The sequence below is a fragment of the Balaenoptera physalus genome (assembly GCF_965194825.1).
Source record: "Balaenoptera physalus genome assembly, chromosome: 5".
NCBI lineage: Eukaryota > Metazoa > Chordata > Mammalia > Artiodactyla > Balaenopteridae > Balaenoptera > Balaenoptera physalus.
The window spans coordinates 44,263,798-44,282,508 of NC_138884.1; the positions used below are offsets into that span (position 1 = coordinate 44,263,798).

At 41.8% G+C, this 18,711-nt stretch overlaps 1 long non-coding RNA gene across 2 annotated transcripts; it reads left to right on the top strand.

Moving 5' to 3' along the window:
• Window positions 1–286: 286 nt before the first annotated feature.
• Window positions 287–17,288, top strand: LOC309661739. Of its 2 annotated transcripts, none has more exons than XR_014264236.1 (3): window positions 287–441; window positions 9,432–9,552; window positions 17,096–17,288. It is a non-coding gene; the product is annotated as an uncharacterized lncRNA (long non-coding RNA). The 2 variants fall into 2 exon arrangements; XR_014264237.1 differs by having other exon boundaries at window positions 9,432–9,519.
• The last annotated feature ends 1,423 nt before the right edge of the window (window positions 17,289–18,711 follow it).

Sequence of the window (18,711 nt, forward strand, 5' to 3'; positions counted from 1 at the left end):
CTCCTCATCTAGGAGGGAAGACAGATCAAACAAGTGTTACCTCTTGGCTATGAACTGGGAAGGGCAGGAAGGTCCAGTCCGTTATCAGAAAAAAATAAATAAATAAATTCTTGTTAGGCATCAAGTGTACATACAAAGAGTTCAGGGGAGGCAGCAAAACAGTTCTTTATGTGGCCCCAGAGTACCTTATCTGTTACATAAGCTACTTCATCTTGGCTCTATCTTAAATGAATATCTTCCTCTCTTCCTCCCAACAGGTCAGACTGGGTGTGGCCAAGCATTTCAGTTGGTTGGACTCATGATAGAGAAGGAGATGTTTTCATCTGTTGGAGGTGGGAGGACGTGCTCTTCAGGCCTTTCAGATGCTGCTTACAGAAGGATGGCTGAAGGACATTAGCCCCTCCAGATCTAGCCTCAGAGTGACACCTCTACACATACAAGGTATAGTCTTGAATATCCCCTGTGGCATATTATGCCGTCAGGGCTACTGTCTCTTTTCTCCACCTTACTAAAGACCCTAGTATATTTTCTTAGCTTCTGGTCAAGACCCTAGAAGTGGATGGGTATTCATCTCACTCATGGGACAGTAACCCTTATCCTGTCAACCAAAGAATTACCAAAAATGTGAGAAGACCTATTAGAGGTATGTGCAGGAATTAAGTGGGGCCATGAAGAAAGGAGTAGTTAATTCACACTAGAGGGGAGGAGGCGGGTGATATCTGGATAAGGGTTTTTTTTTTTTCTTTCTTTTTTTTTTTTTTTTCATGTAATGTCTGAAACATTTATATTAACATATTTCCATACATATTTCCATACAAATACAAATATAAGATTTTTAGAAATTTCATGTAATGTCTGAAACATTTATATTAACATATTTCCATACAAATAACCCAATGAAAGTTTAGTATTAGTTGTTTTGTTTGCTTTTTTATACTGCAGGTTCTTATTAGGCATCAATTTTATACACATCAGTGTATACAGGTCAATCCCAATCGCCCAATTCAGCACACCACCATCCCCACATCACCGCAGTTTTCCCCCCTTGGTGTCCATATGTCCATTCTCTACATCTGTGTCTCAACTTCTGCCCTGCAAACTGGCTCATCTGTACCATTTTTCTAGGTTCCACATACATGCATTAATATATGATATTTGTTTTTCTCTTTCTGACTTACCTCACTCTGTATGACAGTCTCTAGATCCATCCACGTCTCAACAAATGACTCAATTTCGTTCCTTTTTATGGCTGAGTAATATTCCATTGTATATATGTACCACATCTTCTTTATCCATTCGTCTGTTGATGGGCATTTAGGTTGCTTCCATGACCTGGCTATTGTAAATAGTGCTGCAATGAACATTCGGGTGCATGTGTCTTTTTGAATTACGGTTTTCTCTGGGTATATGCCCAGTAGTGGGATTGCTGGGTCATATGGTAATTCTATTTTTAGTTTTTTAAGGAACCTCCATATTGTTCTCCATAGTGCCTGTATCAATTTACATTCCCACCAACAGTGCAAGAGGGTTCCCTTTTCTCCACACCCTCTCCAGCATTTGTTGTTTGTAGATTTTCTGATGATGCCCATTCTAACAGGAGTGAGGTGATACCTCATTGTAGTTTTGATTTGCATTTCTCTAATAATTAGTGATGTTGAGCATCTTTTCATGTGCTTCGTGGCCGTCTGTATGTCTTCTTTGGAGAAATGTCTATTTAGGTCTTCTGCCCATTTTTGGATTGGGGTGTTTGTTTCTTTGATATTGAGCTGAATGAGCTGTTTATATATTTTGGAGATTAATCCTTTGTCCGTTGATTCATTTGCAAATATTTTCTCCCATTCTGAGGGTTGTCTTTTCGTCTTGTTTATGGTTTCCTTTGCTGTGCAAAAGCTTTGAAGTTTCATTAGGTCCCACTTGTTTATTTTTGTTTTTATTTCCATTACTCTAGGAGGTGGATCAAAAAAGATCTTGCTGTGATTTATGTCAAAGAGTGTTCTTCCTATGTTTTCCTCTGAGAGTTTTATAGTGTCCAGTCTTATATTTAGGTCTCTAATCCATTTTGAGTTTATTTTTGTGTATGGTGTTAGGGAGTATTCTAATTTCATTCTTTTACATGTAGCTGTCCAGTTTTCCCAGCACCACTTATTGAAGAGACTGTCTTTTCTCCATTGTATATCTTTGCCTCCTTTGTCATAGATTAGTTGACCATAGGTGCGTGGGTTAATCTCTGGGCTTTCTATCTTGTTCCATTGATCTATGTTTCTGTTTTTGTGCCAGTACCATATTGTCTTGATTACTGTAGCTTTGTAGTATAGTCTGAAGTCAGGGAGTCTGATTCCTCCAGCTCCATTTTTTTCCCTCAAGACTGCTTTGGCTATTCGGGGTCTTTTGTGTCTCCATACAAATTTTAAGATGATTTGTTCTAGCTCCGTAAAAACTGCCATTGGTAATTTGATAGGGATTGCATTGAATCTGTAGATTGCTTTGGGTAGTATACTCATTTTCACAATGTTGATTCTTCCAATCCAAGAACATGGTATATCTCTCCATCTGTTGGTATCATCTTTAATTTCTTTCATCAGTGTCTTATAGTTTTCTGCATACAGGTCTTTTGTCTCCCTAGGTAGGTTTATTCCTAGGTATTTTATTCTTTTTGTTGCAATGGTAAATGGGAGTGCTTCCATAATTTCTCTTTCAGATTTTTCATCATTAGTGTATAGGAATGCAAGAGATTTCTGTGCATTAATTTTGTATCCTGCAACTTTACCATATTCATTAATTAGCTCTAGCAGTTTTCTGGTGGCAGTTTTAGGATTCTCTATGTATAGTATCATGTCATCCGCAAACAGTGACAGTTTTACTTCCTCTTTTCCAATTTGTATTCCTTTTATTTCTTTTTCTTCTCTGATTGCCGTGGCTAGGACTTCCAGAACTATGTTGAATAATAGTGGTGAGAGTGGACATCCTTGTCTCGTTCCTGATCTTAGAGGAAATGCTCTCAGTTTTTCACCATTGAGAATGATGTTTGCTGTGGGTTTGTCATATATGGCCTTTATTCTGTTGAGGTAGGTTCCCTCTATGCCCACTTTCTGGAGAGTTTTTATCAGAAATGGGTGTTGAATTTTGTCAAAAGCTTTTTCTGCATCTATTGAGATGATCATATGGTTTTTATTCTTCAATTTGTTAATATGGTGTATCACATTGATTGATTTTGCGTATATTGAAGAATCCTTGCATCCCTGGGATAAATCCCACTTGATCGTGGTGTATGATCCTTTTAACGTGTTGTTGGATTCTGTTTGCTAGTATTTTGTTGAGGATTTTTGCATCTATATTCATCAGTGATATTGGTCTGTAATTTTCTTTTTTTGTAGTATCTTTGTCTGGTTTTGGTATCAGGGTGATGGTGGCCTCATAGAATGAGTTTGGGAGTGTTCCTTCCTCTGCAATTTTTTGGAAGAGTTTGAGAAGGATGGGTGTTAGCTCTTCTCTAAATGTTTGATAGAATTCACCTGTGAAGCCATCTGGTCTTGGACTTTTGTTTGTTGGAAGATTTTTAATCACAGTTTCAATTTCATTACTTGTGATTGGTCTGTTCATATTTTCTGTTTCTTCCTGATTCAGTCTTGGAAGGTTATACCTTTCTAAGAATTTGTCCATTTCTTCCAGGTTGTCCATTTTATTGGCATAAAGTTGCTTATAGTAGTCTCTTAGGATGTTTTGTATTTCTGCGGTGTCTGTTGTAACTTCTCCTTTTTCATTTCTGATTTTATTGATTTGAGTCCTCTCCCTCTTTTTCTTGATGAGTCTGGCTAATGGCTTATCAATTTTGTTTATCTTCTCAAAGAACCAACTTTTAGTTTTATTGATCTTTGCTATTGTTTTCTTTGTTTCTCTTTCATTTATTTCTGCTCTGATCTTTATGATTTCTTTCCTTCTGCTAACTTTGGGTTTTGTTTGTTCTTCTTTCTCTAGTTTCTTTAGGTGTAAGGTTAGATTGTTTACTTGAGATTTTTCTTGTTTCTTTAGGTAGGCTTGTATAGCTATAAACTTCCCTCTTAGAACCGCTTTTGCTGCATTCCATAGGTTTTGGGTCGTTGTGTTTTCATTGTCATTTGTCTCTAGGTATTTTTTTATTTCCTCTTTGATTTCTTCAGTGATCTCTTGGTTATTTAGTAACGTATTGTTTAGCCTCCATGTGTTTGTCTTTTTTACGTTTTTTTCCCAGTAATTCATTTCTAATCTCATAGCGTTGTGGTCAGAAAAGATGCTTGGTATGATTTCAATTTTCTTAAATTTACTGAGGCTTGATTTGTGACCCAAGATGTGATCTATCCTGGAGAATGTTCCGTGCGCACTTGAGAAGAATGTGTAATCTGCTGTTTTTGGATGGAATGTCCTATAAATATCAATTAAATCTATCTGATCTATTGTGTCATTTAAAGCTTCTGTTTCCTTATTCATTTTCATTTTGGATGATCTGTCCATTGGTGTAAGTGAAGCGTTAAAGTCCCCCACTATTATTGTGTTACTGTCGATTTCCTCTTTTATAGCTGTTAGCAGTTGCCTTATGTATTGAGGTGCTCCTATGTTGGGTGCATATATATTTATAATTGTTATATCTTCTTCTTGGATTGATCCCTGGATCATTATGTAGTGTCCTTCCTTGTCTCTTGTAACATTCTTTATTTTAAAGTCTATTTTATCTGATATGAGTATAGCTACTCCAGCTTTCTTTTGATTTCCATTTGCATGGAATATCTTTTTCCATCCCCTCACTTTCAGTCTGTATGTGTCCCTAGGTCTAAAGTGGGTCTCTTGTAGACAGCATATATATGGGTCTTGTTTTTGTATCCATTCAGCCAGTCTATGTCTTTTGGTTGGGGCGTTTAATCCATTCACGTTTAAGGTAATTATCGATATGTATGTTCCTATGACCATTTTCTTAATTGTTTTGGGTTTGTTTTTGTAGGTCCTTTTCTTCTCTTGTGTTTCCCACTTAGAGAAGTTCCTTTAGCATTTGTTGTAGAGCTGGTTTGGTGGTGCTGAATTCTCTTAGCTTTTGCTTGTCTGTAAAGCTTTTGATTTCTCCATCAAATCTAAATGTGATCCTTGCCGGGTAGAGTAATCTTGGTTGTAGGTTCTTCCCTTTCATCACATTAAGTATATCATGCCACTCCCTTCTGGCTTGCAGAGTTTCTGCTGAGAAATCAGCTGTTAACCTTATGGGAGTTCCCTTGTATGTTATTTGTCGTTTTTCCCTTGCTGCTTTCAATAATTTTTCTTTGTCTTTAATTTTTGCCACTTTGATTACTATGTGTCTCGGCGTGTTTCTCCTTGGGTTTATCCCTGTATGGGACTCTCTGCGCTTCCTGGACTTGGGTGGCTATTTCCTTTCTCATGTTAGGGAAGTTTTCGACTATAATCTCTTCAAATATTTTCTCTGGTCCTTTCTCTCTCTCTTCTCCTTCTGGGACCCCTATAATGCGAATGTTGTTGCGTTTAATGTTGTCCCAGAGGTCTCTTAGGCTGTCTTCATTTCTTTTCATTCTTTTTTCTTTAGTCTGTTCCGCAGCAGTGAATTCCACCATTCTGTCTTCCAGGTCACTTATCCGTTCTTCTGCCTCAGTTATTCTGCTATTGATTCCTTCTAGTGTAGTTTTCATTTCAGTTATTGTATTGGTCATCTCTGTTTGTTTGTTCTTTAATTCTTCCAGGTCTTTGTTAATCATTTCTTGCATCTTCTCGATCTTTGCCTCCATTCTTATTCCGAGGTCCTGGATCATCTTCACTATCATTATTCTGAATTCTTTTTCTGGAAGGTTGCCTATCTCCACTTCATTTAGTTGTTTTTCTGGGGTTTTTTCTTGTTCCTTCATCTGGTACATAGCCCTCTGCCTTTTCATCTTCTCTATCTTTCTGTAACTGTGGTTTTTGGTCCACAGGCTGCAGGATTGTAGTTTTTCTTGCTTCTGTTGTCTGCCCTCTGGTGGTTGAGGCTATCCAAGAGGCTTGATGGGAGGCTCTGGTGGTGGGTAGAGCTGACTGTTGCTGTGGCGGTCAGAGCTCAGTAAAACCTTAATCCACTTGACTGTTGATGGGTGGGGCTGGGTTCCCTCCCTGTTGCTGTGGCATCAGAGCTCAGTAAAACCTTAATCCACTTGACTGTTGATGGGTGGGACTGGGTTCCCTCCCTGTTGGTTGTTTTGCCTGAGGCAACCCAACACTGGAGCCTACCCGTGCTCTTTGGTGGGGTTAATGGCAGGCTCTGGGAGGGCTCACGCCAAGGAGAACTTCCCAGAACCTCGGCTGCCAGTGTCCTTATCCCCACGGTGAAACAGAGCCACCACTCGCCTCTGCAGGAGACCCCCCAACACCAGCAGGTAGGTCTGGTTCAGTCTCCCCCAGGGTCACTGCTCCTTCCCCTGGGTCCCGATGCACACATTACTTTGTGTGTGCCCTCCAAGAGTGGGATCTCTGTTTCCCCCAGTCCTGTCAAAGTCCTGCAATCAATTCCCACTAGGCTTCAAAGTCTGATTCTCTAGGAATTCCTCCTCCCGTAGCCGGACCCCCAGGTTGGGAAGCCTGAGGTGGGGCTCAGAAGCTTCACTCCAGTGGGTGGACTTCTGTGGTATGTGTTCGCCAGTCTGTGAGTCACCCACCCAGCAGTTATGGGATTTGATTTTACTCTGATTGCGCCCCTCCTACCGTCTCACTGTGGCTTCTCCTCTGTCCTTGGACGTGGGGTATCCTCCTTGGTGAAGTCCAGGGTCTTCCTGTCAATGATTGTCCAGCAGCCAGTTTTGATTCTGGTGCTCTCGCAAGAGGGAGTGAGAGCACGTCCTTCTACTCCGCCATCTTGAATTTCTCTCTTTCTTTTTTTTGGAACTTGATTTTTAAAAATTTTAAATTGTGGTAAAATACGCATAACAATGACCATCTTAATCATTTTTAAGTGTTCACTTCAATAGTGTTAAATATATTCACATGGATATGTAACCAATCTCCAGAACTTTTTCACCCTGCAAAGCTGAAAATCTATACGCATCAAACAACTCTCCATTTCTCTGTCTCCCTACTCCCTGGCATCCGCCATGTGGTACTTACTGTTTCTATGCGTTTGACTACTCTGGATGTCTCATAATATAGTATTTGCCCTTTTGTGACTGGTTTACATCACTTAGCATAATGTCTTCAAGTTTCATCTATATTGTAGCATGCGTCATAATTTCCTTCCTTTTTTTTAAAAAATTAATTAATTAATTAATTAATTAATTATTTTTGGCTGTGTTGGGTCTTCGTTTCTGTGCGAGGGCTTTCTCTAGTTGAGGCAAGCGGGGGCCACTCTTCATCACGGTGCGCGGGCCTCTCACTATCGCGGCCTCTCTTGTTGTGGAGCACAGGCTCCAGACGCGCAGGCTCAGTAGTTGTGGCTCACGGGCCCAGTTGCTCCGCGGCGTGTGGGATCTTCCCAGACCAGGGCTCGAACCCGTGTTCCCTGCATTGGCAGGCGGATTCTTAACCACTGCGCCACCAGGGAAGCCCTCCTTCCTTTTTAAGGCCAAATAATATACCTCTCTCTCTCTCTCTCCCTCTCTCTCTCTCTCCATCTCTCTCTCTCTCTCTCTCTCTCTCTCTCTATATATATATATATATATATATATATATATACACACACACACACACACAAACACACACACACTACATTTTGCTTGTCCACTCCATCAATGGACACTCGGGTTACTTCCACCTTTTGGCTATTGTGAATAATGCTGCTGTGAACATGGATGTACTGTTATATCTGCTTTCAATTGTTTTGGATATATACCTAGAAGTAGGATTGCTGGATTTTATGGTAATTCTATATTTAATTTTATTGTGGAACTTCTATACTGTTTCCCATAGCAGCTGCACCATTTTACATTCCCACCAACGGTGCACAAGAGTTCCAAATTCTCCACATCTTCACTAACACTTGTTATATTCTGTTTTTTTATTTTTTTCGATTACAGCCATCCTAATGGGTGTGAGGTGATATCTCGTTGTGGTTTTGATTTGTAGTTCCCTAATGATTAGCAATGTTGAGCAGCTTTTCATGTCATCTTTGGAGAAATGTCTATTCTAGTCTTTGCCCATTTTTAAATTAGATGTTGTTTAGTTTTCTGTTGTTGAGTTGCAGGAGTTCTTTATATATTCTGGATCTTAACCCCTTGTTAGATAAATGGTTTGCACATATTTTCTCTGATTCCATACTTTGCCTTTTTACTGTTGTGTTTTTGATGCTGAGAAGTTTTAAATATTGATGTAGTCCAATTTACCTATTTTTACTTTTGTTCCCTGTACTTTTGCTGTCGTATTCAAGAACTCATTGCCAAATCCAATGAAGCTCTCTCCCTGTGTTTTCTTCTAAGAGTTTTATAGTTTTTATCTTTTATGTTTAGGTCTTTGATCCATTTTGAGTTAACTTTTGTATATGGTGTATGGTAAGGGTCCATGTCATTCTTTTGCATGTGGATACCAGTTTTTTAAACACTATTTGCTGAAAAGACTCTCCTTTCCCCACTGAATGGTTTTGGCATCCTTGCTGAAGATCATTTGACCATATACTTGAGGGTTTATTTCTGGACTTTCTATTTTATTCCATTGGTCTATATGTCTGTCTTTTTGCCAGTACCACATTGTTTTGATTACTGTTGCCTTGTATTAAGTTTTGAAATCTAGAATATGAGACCTCCAACTTTATTCTTCTTTGTCAAGATTATTTTAGTTATGTAGGGTCCAGTGAGATTCCATGTGAATTTTAGGATGTGTTTTTTTCTGATTCTGCAAAAAATGTCACTGAGATTTTTATAGGGATTGCATTAAATCTGGAGATCACTTTGGTTAGTACTGACATGTTAACAGTATTAATTCTCCAGTCCATGAACATGGAATGTTTTTCCATTTATTTGTGTCTTCTTTAATTTCTCTTAGCATCATTTTGTAGTTTTCAGTGTACAAGTCTTTTGCCTCTTCAGTTAAGTTTACAGGGTAAGGATTTTGAAGAAGTACTGTCTAATAGAAATATAATGCATGCCATGAATTCAAGCCACTTGTGTAAATTTAAATTTTCTAATAGCCACATAGAAAGAAACAATAAATTTTAATAACATTTTACTTAACCCAATATATCCAAAATATTATCTTTTCAATAGGTAATCAATGTAAAATTACTGGGACATTTATACTTTTTTTCACACACTGTCTTCAAAATCCAGTGTTTATACTTACAGTACAGCACATCTTAATTCAGATTAGCCTCCTGTGGCTACTGGCTACATATTAGAGAGCACAGTTTTGAAGGATGAGTAGTTTACTAGACAAAGAAATGGAGGAGGGCAACCCAGGCAGAGAAAATAGTGTGAGCAAAAGCTTTTGCATTTGTCACTCAGAGAGATGTCTGGAATATCCGAAGTGAAAGTAGAGAAATGGTGGGAGATGAAGATGAAATGTCATGCAGTGGGCAGCCCATGAAGGTAGGTGGGTGTCTTTCATGCCCAGCAGAAGTAGCATGTGAGGGGAGTCACTGACTGGCTTTATGCAGCGTAATAATATGATCAAGTTTGCATTTCAGAAGGACCACTCTAGAAGAGGTGTGGAGAATGATTGGACTGCAGGTAGACAGAGGTAAGACTGAAGGCAAGAAGAGCAGTCAGGGCACCATTTTAAGAGTCTGTTCGATTGATGAGGAGGGTCTGAAGTAAGACAAAGGTACAGATTCTGGAAAAGATGTGTTAGAGAGGAGACGATAAAGCCAGAGGAACTCAAATAGAAGAACCAACAGGATTTGATGCTTGACTGAAAATGAAGGAGGAGAAATAAAAAGTACAGGATTCTTTCTGGGTCCCTGGGTTGGATATTCAGGTGAAAAACAGTGTCACTTACTGAGATACTAAATCGTACTGTGTTTATTACCATTTTTGTGAAACGGGGACGATAGTACCTCCCGTACGGTATTTCTATGGTGACTGAAGTTTAGAACAGCGTCTGGCATGTAGCACGGAGTCCATAAATATTAGTCATCTTCATCACCATCACATGGGTCATCATTTCTGAGAAGGGACTGAAGACATATTCAGTATAGTCAACACTTGGTAAATATACATATAGGCCTGGAGCCCAGCAAAGGTCTAGGCTGGAGAGAGTAACTTAGTGGTAGTTCAATTTAGTAAAATCCATGGCAGTGGAAGCAGTTGCCCAGGGAAGGTAAGAAAAGGACTCAGGATAGACTTCTAGTGAACTGCTATTTGTGAGAATAGCAAAGAAAGAGAAGCCAGTGGTGAGGACAAAGCAGGACTGATGAGAGATGGGGAAGAAGGTGCAGAGTGTGGGAGAGCAACCTCGAATATTACAGGAAGGCTGGGGAGGATGGGAATGAAGAGACCACTTCATACAGAGGTCATCGCTGACCTTTGCCAAGGCCTTTTCATTGAGTGATGGGAACAGACCTTACACAGAGGTGTGTTTAAGAATAAGGAGGAGGAGCGGGACTCCCCTGGTGGTCCAGTGGTGGTTAACCCTGCACTTCCAATGCAGGGGGGGCAGGTTCGAACCATGGTTGGGGAAATAAGATCCCACATGCTGCACGGCTCGGCCAAAAAAAAAAAAAAAAAAGGAATAAGGAGGAGGAGACAAGCATGGCATACCTGTGTAAATTAATTTTCAAGAAGTTTGGCAATGAAGAGCCGAAGGACAGAGAGGTGAAGCTGAGTGTGTTTCTGAGGAATCTGAATATATCTATTGGGTTAGGGAATGATAATGAAAGGTCAAAGTTCAAAAATATAAGAACGAGGATGCTTGATGGAACTATTTTCCTAGGGTTGGGGGTTAGACAGAATGGGATCAGGTGATCAGATGGTTGGCTGAGCTTTGAAGAGAGGGACAGCTTTTTCTTGACACTGGAAGGAAATGAGGATGAGGGCAGATTTAGCTTGCAGAGTGAGCCAGTAAAGTGAGGCAGGGTGCTGTGATTCAGGGCTGGTTTGCTCTGAAGGGAGGTCAGATCACCTGCTGGGTAAGCAGAGTGGGAATTTGGTAGAAAGCTGGGGAAAAGTGATGAAAGATTCCAGAAGCTGTTGAGCAGAATGAGAGAGGAAGCTGACCAAGACCCCTAAAAGGTTGTAGAGCCAAATTAAGGGCCCAAGTAAGAACGGAAGCCACAAGCTCGTAAGGCGCCAGTCTGCACAGTCGTGGTGACACAGCCTCACTCGGCAGTCGGATGGGATCTCCAGATGGAAGTGGGGATGGGGGCTTGATGGGAGGACAAGAGAGCCGGGTGACTGAGGTGCTGGTGAGACAGAAGTTTGTGAGGAGTCCAGGCTGGGGAAAGGGGGAGGAAATGTGATCAGAAGGAAGTGAAGGACTCGCAGGTAGTGGAGGAAGCAAAGGCATCGAGGTTTGGAGGAAGCTGAAGGGTAGATTTCTATCTGTCAGGGAATGAGAGTAAAGGAAGCAATGGCCACTGTGCACCGAGTGGGATTCGGAACTTAAGACCTATGGTGGTCGAAGAGTTTCCAATGATAAACTCCAAGGTGAGGCCACAGGGTTATATAGGAGGTGGCGGTCGCTGGAGCTGGGGAGGCTGAGGTATCTGGACAGCACCTCCACGAAAGGCTGAAATCCCACAGGGAGGCATATGGGTTTAGCTGGAGAAGATTGTGAGCCGGGTGCCCAAGGGCTGTGGGGAGGTTTCCTAAACAAGGACAGGTAACAGTTCTCAAATGTCAATGAACAGTTACAAGTTTACAAACACAAACTACAAAAGGGCAGCTCTGAGATGTACTGGGAGAAAACCGTCATAGCCAGAATGCCTAGGTTCTGGCCAACAGTATGTGCCTCGGAGTAGAGGTTGCTTCAGGTAGGGAGAGAAAGAGGACAGGAGATGAAAGTGTTGGATGGCAACACTACCTATAAAAACTGTGTGTGAGACTTGCTTGTGAGGTGTGTGGGCTGGCGTGGTCAGGAGGGCTTCATGGAGACGGTGGCAGCAAACAAGGCCCTGAAAGATAGAATGACCTGGTAGCAACTCCCAGTTGGAACACTGTGCCAGAGAAGTCTCAGAGATGGGAGTGAGCCTGGCAAAGTATCTAGCTAAAGGGTTAATACAAGATTTTTAAAAATTGTATAAGAAATGTTTGTGGAGGGACTTCCCTGGTGGTCCAGTGGTTAAGACTGCGCACTCCCAATGCAGGGGGCCCTGGTTCAATCCCTGGTCAGGGAACTAGGTCCTGCATGCCGCAACTAAGACCCGGCACAGCCAAATAAATAAATAAATAAATAAATTTAAAAAAAAAAAAGGAGTTTGTGGAGAAAATGCAAGCTCTGGGGAGGAAGGAAAGAGGAAGAAAAGATCCATTCTTGAAGTAAGAGATTTACAGTGATTCTCATGCCTATGGTTTTCTTAAGGAAATTTAGATTTTGGCTACAGGAACTACAGTGTTGTGAAAATGATCCAGGTTTGGCATCTGAAAACCTGGCTTTGAGTTTGGCTTCACCCCTCTGAATTAGCAAGTCTGAGTACTCTGTGATTTGGGGACCATGACAGTCTCTTAGATCTTCAATTTCATCCTACATAATGTAAGAATTAAGACAGCTCCATTCTGGGAATACTCTCTGTGCAATTTACCTAATAATCTAACTTTGGTTTTTTCATGTGCTAAATGGCTATACCACTTACCTCACAGGAACAGAGCTCAGGACGATGTCTGATACCTAGTTAAGTGCTGAATAATGTTGGTATTTTATCGGTTTTTAATCATACCAGAGAGATAGGCTCCACACAGTTACGAAACCTGCCTGGCCAGGACGCCAGGATGCTTCTGGGGGCCCCAGACTGGGAAGAGACGCATCCCTGGGTGGGCTGGAGGGATTCAGACCTTGAAGGAAGGGATTCTGGCTGCACCAGGATTCGTTTGCTCTGAAGGGAACTATGAAATAAAATAAAATCTCCTGCTCTACTTTATCAAGGTAATCATTTAAGGCAACTCCTTTGGCTCAGGAAGGAATGAACTCTGCAGCTCTTGCGGATTAAAGGACGGGGGGTTGCCTCTTGGATGAGATGCATGGACAGCAATTTCAAATGTAAACCTCTTTCTGCTCCCAGAGTAAGAAAACCACTCATAGGCTTTAGATTAGAGTGATCTCAGGAGAGCATAAAGTTGGGAAGTTAGCCTCCAAGACTATGGGAGGATCGGTTTTGAGACACAGCAACACCACGGCATACTAGAAATTTAGTCTTCTCAGCTTCCTTCAATCACAGGAGTGTTGTCATCTCTGCTTCTGTACTAAATGGATTGGAATATTTTCCCCATTAAGATTTTATAGCAGTGGATGAGGGGAAGCTGTTCCTCTGAAAGGAATGCGTCTATTGCTTTGGCTGCGAAGAGAGGAAGGGGTTTTCTTTTAACAAAACCCCAGCCTTACTGCTTAAGACTCTTCCCCCATTTCCTGACCACTCTTCATAGAGTGCTCCAGTTTGGCCGCAGGAAACTGGCCACTGGAAATAGCCAGATGTGAAGACCCTACTTCCTAATTCATAGATAGGAGAGGGTCTACTTAGTGAAAAACCCAACCCAAACCTGCCTCTGATATCACCTGTCAGTGACATGCTGCCCCCTGCATCTTTCCAAGTTATCTTCAGTTTGAATCAATTAAGAGTCCTTCCTTAAGCATCTATCGATTTCGCCTCCTCTAGAAGCCAGCACCGAGCTCAGCTCCACGGACAGAGGAGTGCATGGCTGTGCTCCTGGAACTCACAGCCCGGGAGGGAGGCAGAGAGGGATCAAATAATCCCTACAGGGCGTGCATGCACAGACGCTAACCAGTGCTACGGAGGAGTCACTCCTTTTTACGACCCAGCCGTGACACGTGAACATTTGTCAGTACCTATGCCACATCCCCCTTTGACCAACAGCTGCCTACAAATGAGGTCTACAAACCAAAACAAGGTCCACACTCCTCCCCACTCTCTCTCCCTGCTCCCAAATCCCAGCTCTCTGAATGAACAATCCCTATTGTTGGGGCAGAAGAAAGACAGAGCTGATGAGGTTTTCTCCCACATCTCTTCCCGCTCTCCCGTCCCCGTCCTCCGACAACACCCACCTTTCTTTTAGGATAGTTATTTTGGTTTCCAAGGGCAGATGAACAGAGAAGCTCTTATTTACTTCTCAGCATTAGCTGCTGTCATTGTTTCTGTTTCAATGACCTCTTTCTCTTCTTGCTGTGTCCGTTACCACGGACTGCTCTTAAAGCAAAGGCCCTGTGGTTCTCTAGCTGGGAGAGGGCATTTGTCAATAGAGTTCAGGAATGTCAAAAGGGTGACCCAGATTTGCAGCACCAGAGGGAAAACTCATTCATTGTTGAGTGTCCTGTGTAATCAAATATAGCGTATTCTTTTTTTAAAATTAATTAATTTATTTTTGGTTGCGTTGGGTCTTCGTTGATGTGCATGGGCTTTCTCTAGTTGTGGCGAGCAGGGGCTTCTCTTAATAGTGGTGCACGGGCTTCTCATTGCACTGGCTTCTCTTGTTGCAGAGCACGGGCTCTAGGTGCATGGGCTCAGTAGTTGTGGCGTGTGGGCTTAGTTGCTCCACGGCATGTGAGATCTTCCCGGACCAGGGCTCGAACCCATGTCCCCTGCATTGGCAGGCGGATTCTTAACCACTGCACCACCAGGGAAGGCCTAGCGTATTCTTGATGTGGGGAACGGGTGTGTAGAAAGGTTAATTTCATGGAAATATTTATCATTGCTGAGGGGGACTCACTACTTAAGGACCTCAAGGCCAAGCAAATATATCTGTCCCAAGTCCTCAAATTAGAAACTTATTTCTTAAATGCCCGCCTATTCATTTCCAACCAAGGAAAGCACTGCATTGATTGTTCTTCAGAAAAATCAATCAACTCTTCGAGAGGAAAAAAGGTATCCAAATATAAATAAGCTTGAGTTGTTTCTGTTATCTTTCTTCAAAGCTTTGGTACTATCCCAAAATTGTCTTTGGTTCCTTCTGAAGACTTGTAGGTAACATACAAAGACACTGTGGGACAGGTAGATGGGTCATAGACTTCCAGAGCTGTAAGTGAAATTAGAGATCATCTAGTCCTACCCCCTCATTTTACAGGTGAGAAATGGAGGCAAAAGGAAATGGGGTGGTTTGACCAACAGTAAGTGGCAGAGAAGACACTAGAACCCAGCTCTTTGACTCTCAGATCGGTGCTCTGCTTCACTGTCCCTCGTGAAGATGTAATTATAGCAACTGGGATAGAGCGGGCTCTCTAGTAGCTTTTTCTTTTACACGTAGATATTCTTTATTTTTTTTTAATTTTTATTTTACATTGGAGTATAGTTGACTTAATTAAACTTAAGAACTTTTGCACAGCAAAGGAAACCATAAACAAGACGAAAAGACAACCCTCAGAATGGGAGAAAATATTTGCAAATGAAACAACAGACAGGATTAATTTCCAAAATATACAAACAGATCATGGAGCTCAATATCAAAAAAACCCAAACAATCCAGTTAAAAAATGGGTGGAAGACCTAAATAGACATTTCTCCAAGGAAGACCTACAGATGGACAAGAGGCACATGAAAAGATGCTCAACATCACTAATTATTAGAAAAATGCAAATCAAAGCTACAATGAGGTATCACCTCACACTGGTCAGAATGGCCATTATCAAAATCTAGATAATAACTATCTAGATTGATAGATTGATAACTATCAAAAAATCTAGAAACAAAAAATGTTGGAGGGGGTGTGGAGAAAAGGGAACCCTCTTGCACTGTTGGTGGGAACGTAAATTGATACAGCCACTATGGAGAACAGTATGGAGGGTCCTTAAAAAACTAAAAATAGAACTGCCATACGACCCAACAATCCCACTACTGAGCATATACCCTGAGAAAGCCATAATTCAAAAAGAGACGTGTACCCCAATGTTCACTGCAGCACTATTTACAATAGCCAGGACATGGAAACAACCTAAGTGTCCATCGACAGATGAATGGATAAAGAAGATGTGGCACATATATACAATGGAATATTACTCAGCCATAAAAAGAAACAAAATTGAGTTATTTGTAGTGAGGTGGGTGGACCTAGAGTCTGTCATACAGAGTGAAGTCAGAAAGAGAAAAACAAATACTGTATGGTAACACATATATATGGAATCTAAAAAAAAAATAAGGTACTGATGAACCTAGTTGCAGGGCAGGAGTACAAAGGCAGACATAAAGAATGGACTTGACATGGGGTGGGAGGGTGAAGCTGGGGTGAAGTGAGAGTAGCATCGACATATATACACTACCAAATGTAAAACAGTTGGCTGGTGGGAAGCAGCAGCATAGCACAGGGAGATTGGCTCAGTGCTTTGCGATGACCTAGAGGGGTGGGATAGGGAGGATGGGACGGAGGCTCAAGAGGGAGCGGATATGGGGACATGTGTATGCATATGGCTGATTCACTTTGTTGTGCAACAGAAACTAACACAGTATTGTGAAGCAATTATACTCCAATAAAGATCTATTAAAAAAAAAAAAAAAGAATCCACCTGCCAACGCAGGAGACATGGGTTTGAGCCGTGGTCCACGAAGATCCCACATGCCACAGAGCAACTAAGCCCATGCACCACAACCACTGAGCCACAACTACTGAGCCCGCGTGCCACAACTACTGAAGCCCGCGCGCCTAGAGCCGGTGCTCTGCAACGAGAAGCCACCACAATGAGAAGCCCACGCACCACAACGAAGAGCAGCCCCTGCTCGGCGCAACTAGAGAAAGCCCGCGCGCAGCAACGAAGACCCAACGCAGCCAAAAATAAATACATCTTTTTTAAAAAAAAGAAATGGACTAAAAAAAATCAACAGGGTGTGCAGCTCCACTAAAAAAAGGATCTCAGACATTACTGAGTAATGATGTTTATACAAAGTTATTCTAGGTGACTAACATTGTTTGCTAAGTAAATACTTTAGCAGGTCTCTGGAAACATTAAACCAGAGTGTAAAAAACATGCACCACGGTTAAACCAAAGTCTATTTCCTTTTGTTTGATTTTATTAGGTTTTTCAAGGTCTGTCCCAACACCCTAAAACCCACACATTCCGTATCTCCCAGAGGGGAGAGAAAGCAAACAGCTGGAAATTTAGGAGTGGTGCAGTCTGACCCCAATCAGCTCGTAGGGGCACTACTCAACCTGAGCCTGAGTGAATGGTATGGTCACCAAAGCCCTGAGCAGAGCAGATGCTACAGAAATGTATGTAAAACCAGTGTGCCAGGAAAAGTGGAACTATAAAACTAATTTGATCACTTTTTCTTTGTAATTTAGTTTGGTTAAAAGATTTGGAGCATTTATCTGTTAGGGGAAACAGTTAAGAGCTTCTGCGCATAGGCAGTCCTTCTTCACTGAATAATTGGAGATGCTACCTGCCTGTGACTTCTTCAGCATCTGATGAACACCCTGATAGATTTGTCAGGGGTGACATTTGGGAATGCTGCCACCGCAGCAGTTGAACGACAAAGAGGGGTGCATACGTATATATGTATGTGTGCATTTGTAGATGTCCATTCCAAATGAAGTCTCCACCATGGCTGAGCAGTCAACAGATGGCCTTGCAGTCGTTCTTAGGTGAACACAAATCTGGTTCAGGAGACAAGCGGTTATCAGAAAAGTGTTAACCGATCACCATCCCTCCCTTTATCTTTCAGGCAGGTGTTAAATAGAGTACATCTGCTTGCCAGGAATCCTACTGCATCTTTCCATCCTCCAGCATACATGGGAATTCTCTGAATCCAAAGGAATATATAGGCTTGTTGGACTCTCAACAGTCAGATGCAGAGCAGTTGTTTCCAACTTTCTCCTGCTGCCACACTATTAGAATGAACCACCATCTCCATCAGCCGTGCATCCCACACACATAAAGCTTCTCAGACGGGGCCTAAGGTACATCCATCCCATCCAGCCCAAAAGGTCATACGCAGAGTGGAGGAGAGGAGCAGGTGAAGTATGAGAAAGCACGTCCCAGGGATCTGCTATGTCTCCCAGCCAACGCCCAGCCCCACCTACCAGTTTCCCTCGCACCCCTTTCCTTGTTCGCTTTTCTTCAGGAAAACAAACTGCTCTCTTCCCATAATCTCCTGTTATCTTCATACTGCAAGACTAAACTCTATTTTGGGTTCAAGTCTTCTTACCTCCATCCACTTGTAACAGCTGCTCAGATGTCAGTGGCAAATCGTTTGTTTATACTCATACTTGTAAAATCTTTGGGGTTGGTCAGGGCTCCACTGCCACCTATTCCTGTTTCTCATCTTTTGGAATTTTTTTTGTAAAACGCTGCCAGTTATGCCATTGTCATGTCAAGGTAATCATGCAGCCATAACACAAATCCTAACTATAAGGGCAATACCTCAAAAAAATTACTAGAGGCCAGCCTGCTGTTCAGATGGGGTCTTGGGCTGACACCACAGTCGAGGGTCAGGTCCAGAAGGTCAAGTCGCCGCTTCAGTGAGTCATAGGACTGACTCAGACCACCAAACTCCCAGGGAGCTGATATATCACCCCACTCGTGAGGCTCCAATGCTCATTCATGTTATTAAGGTTCTCCTTTTTCAGTTATAAAACTATTTTTATTTTTTAATGTCTTTTTTTTTTTTTTTGGCTGCATTGGGTCTTCGTTGCT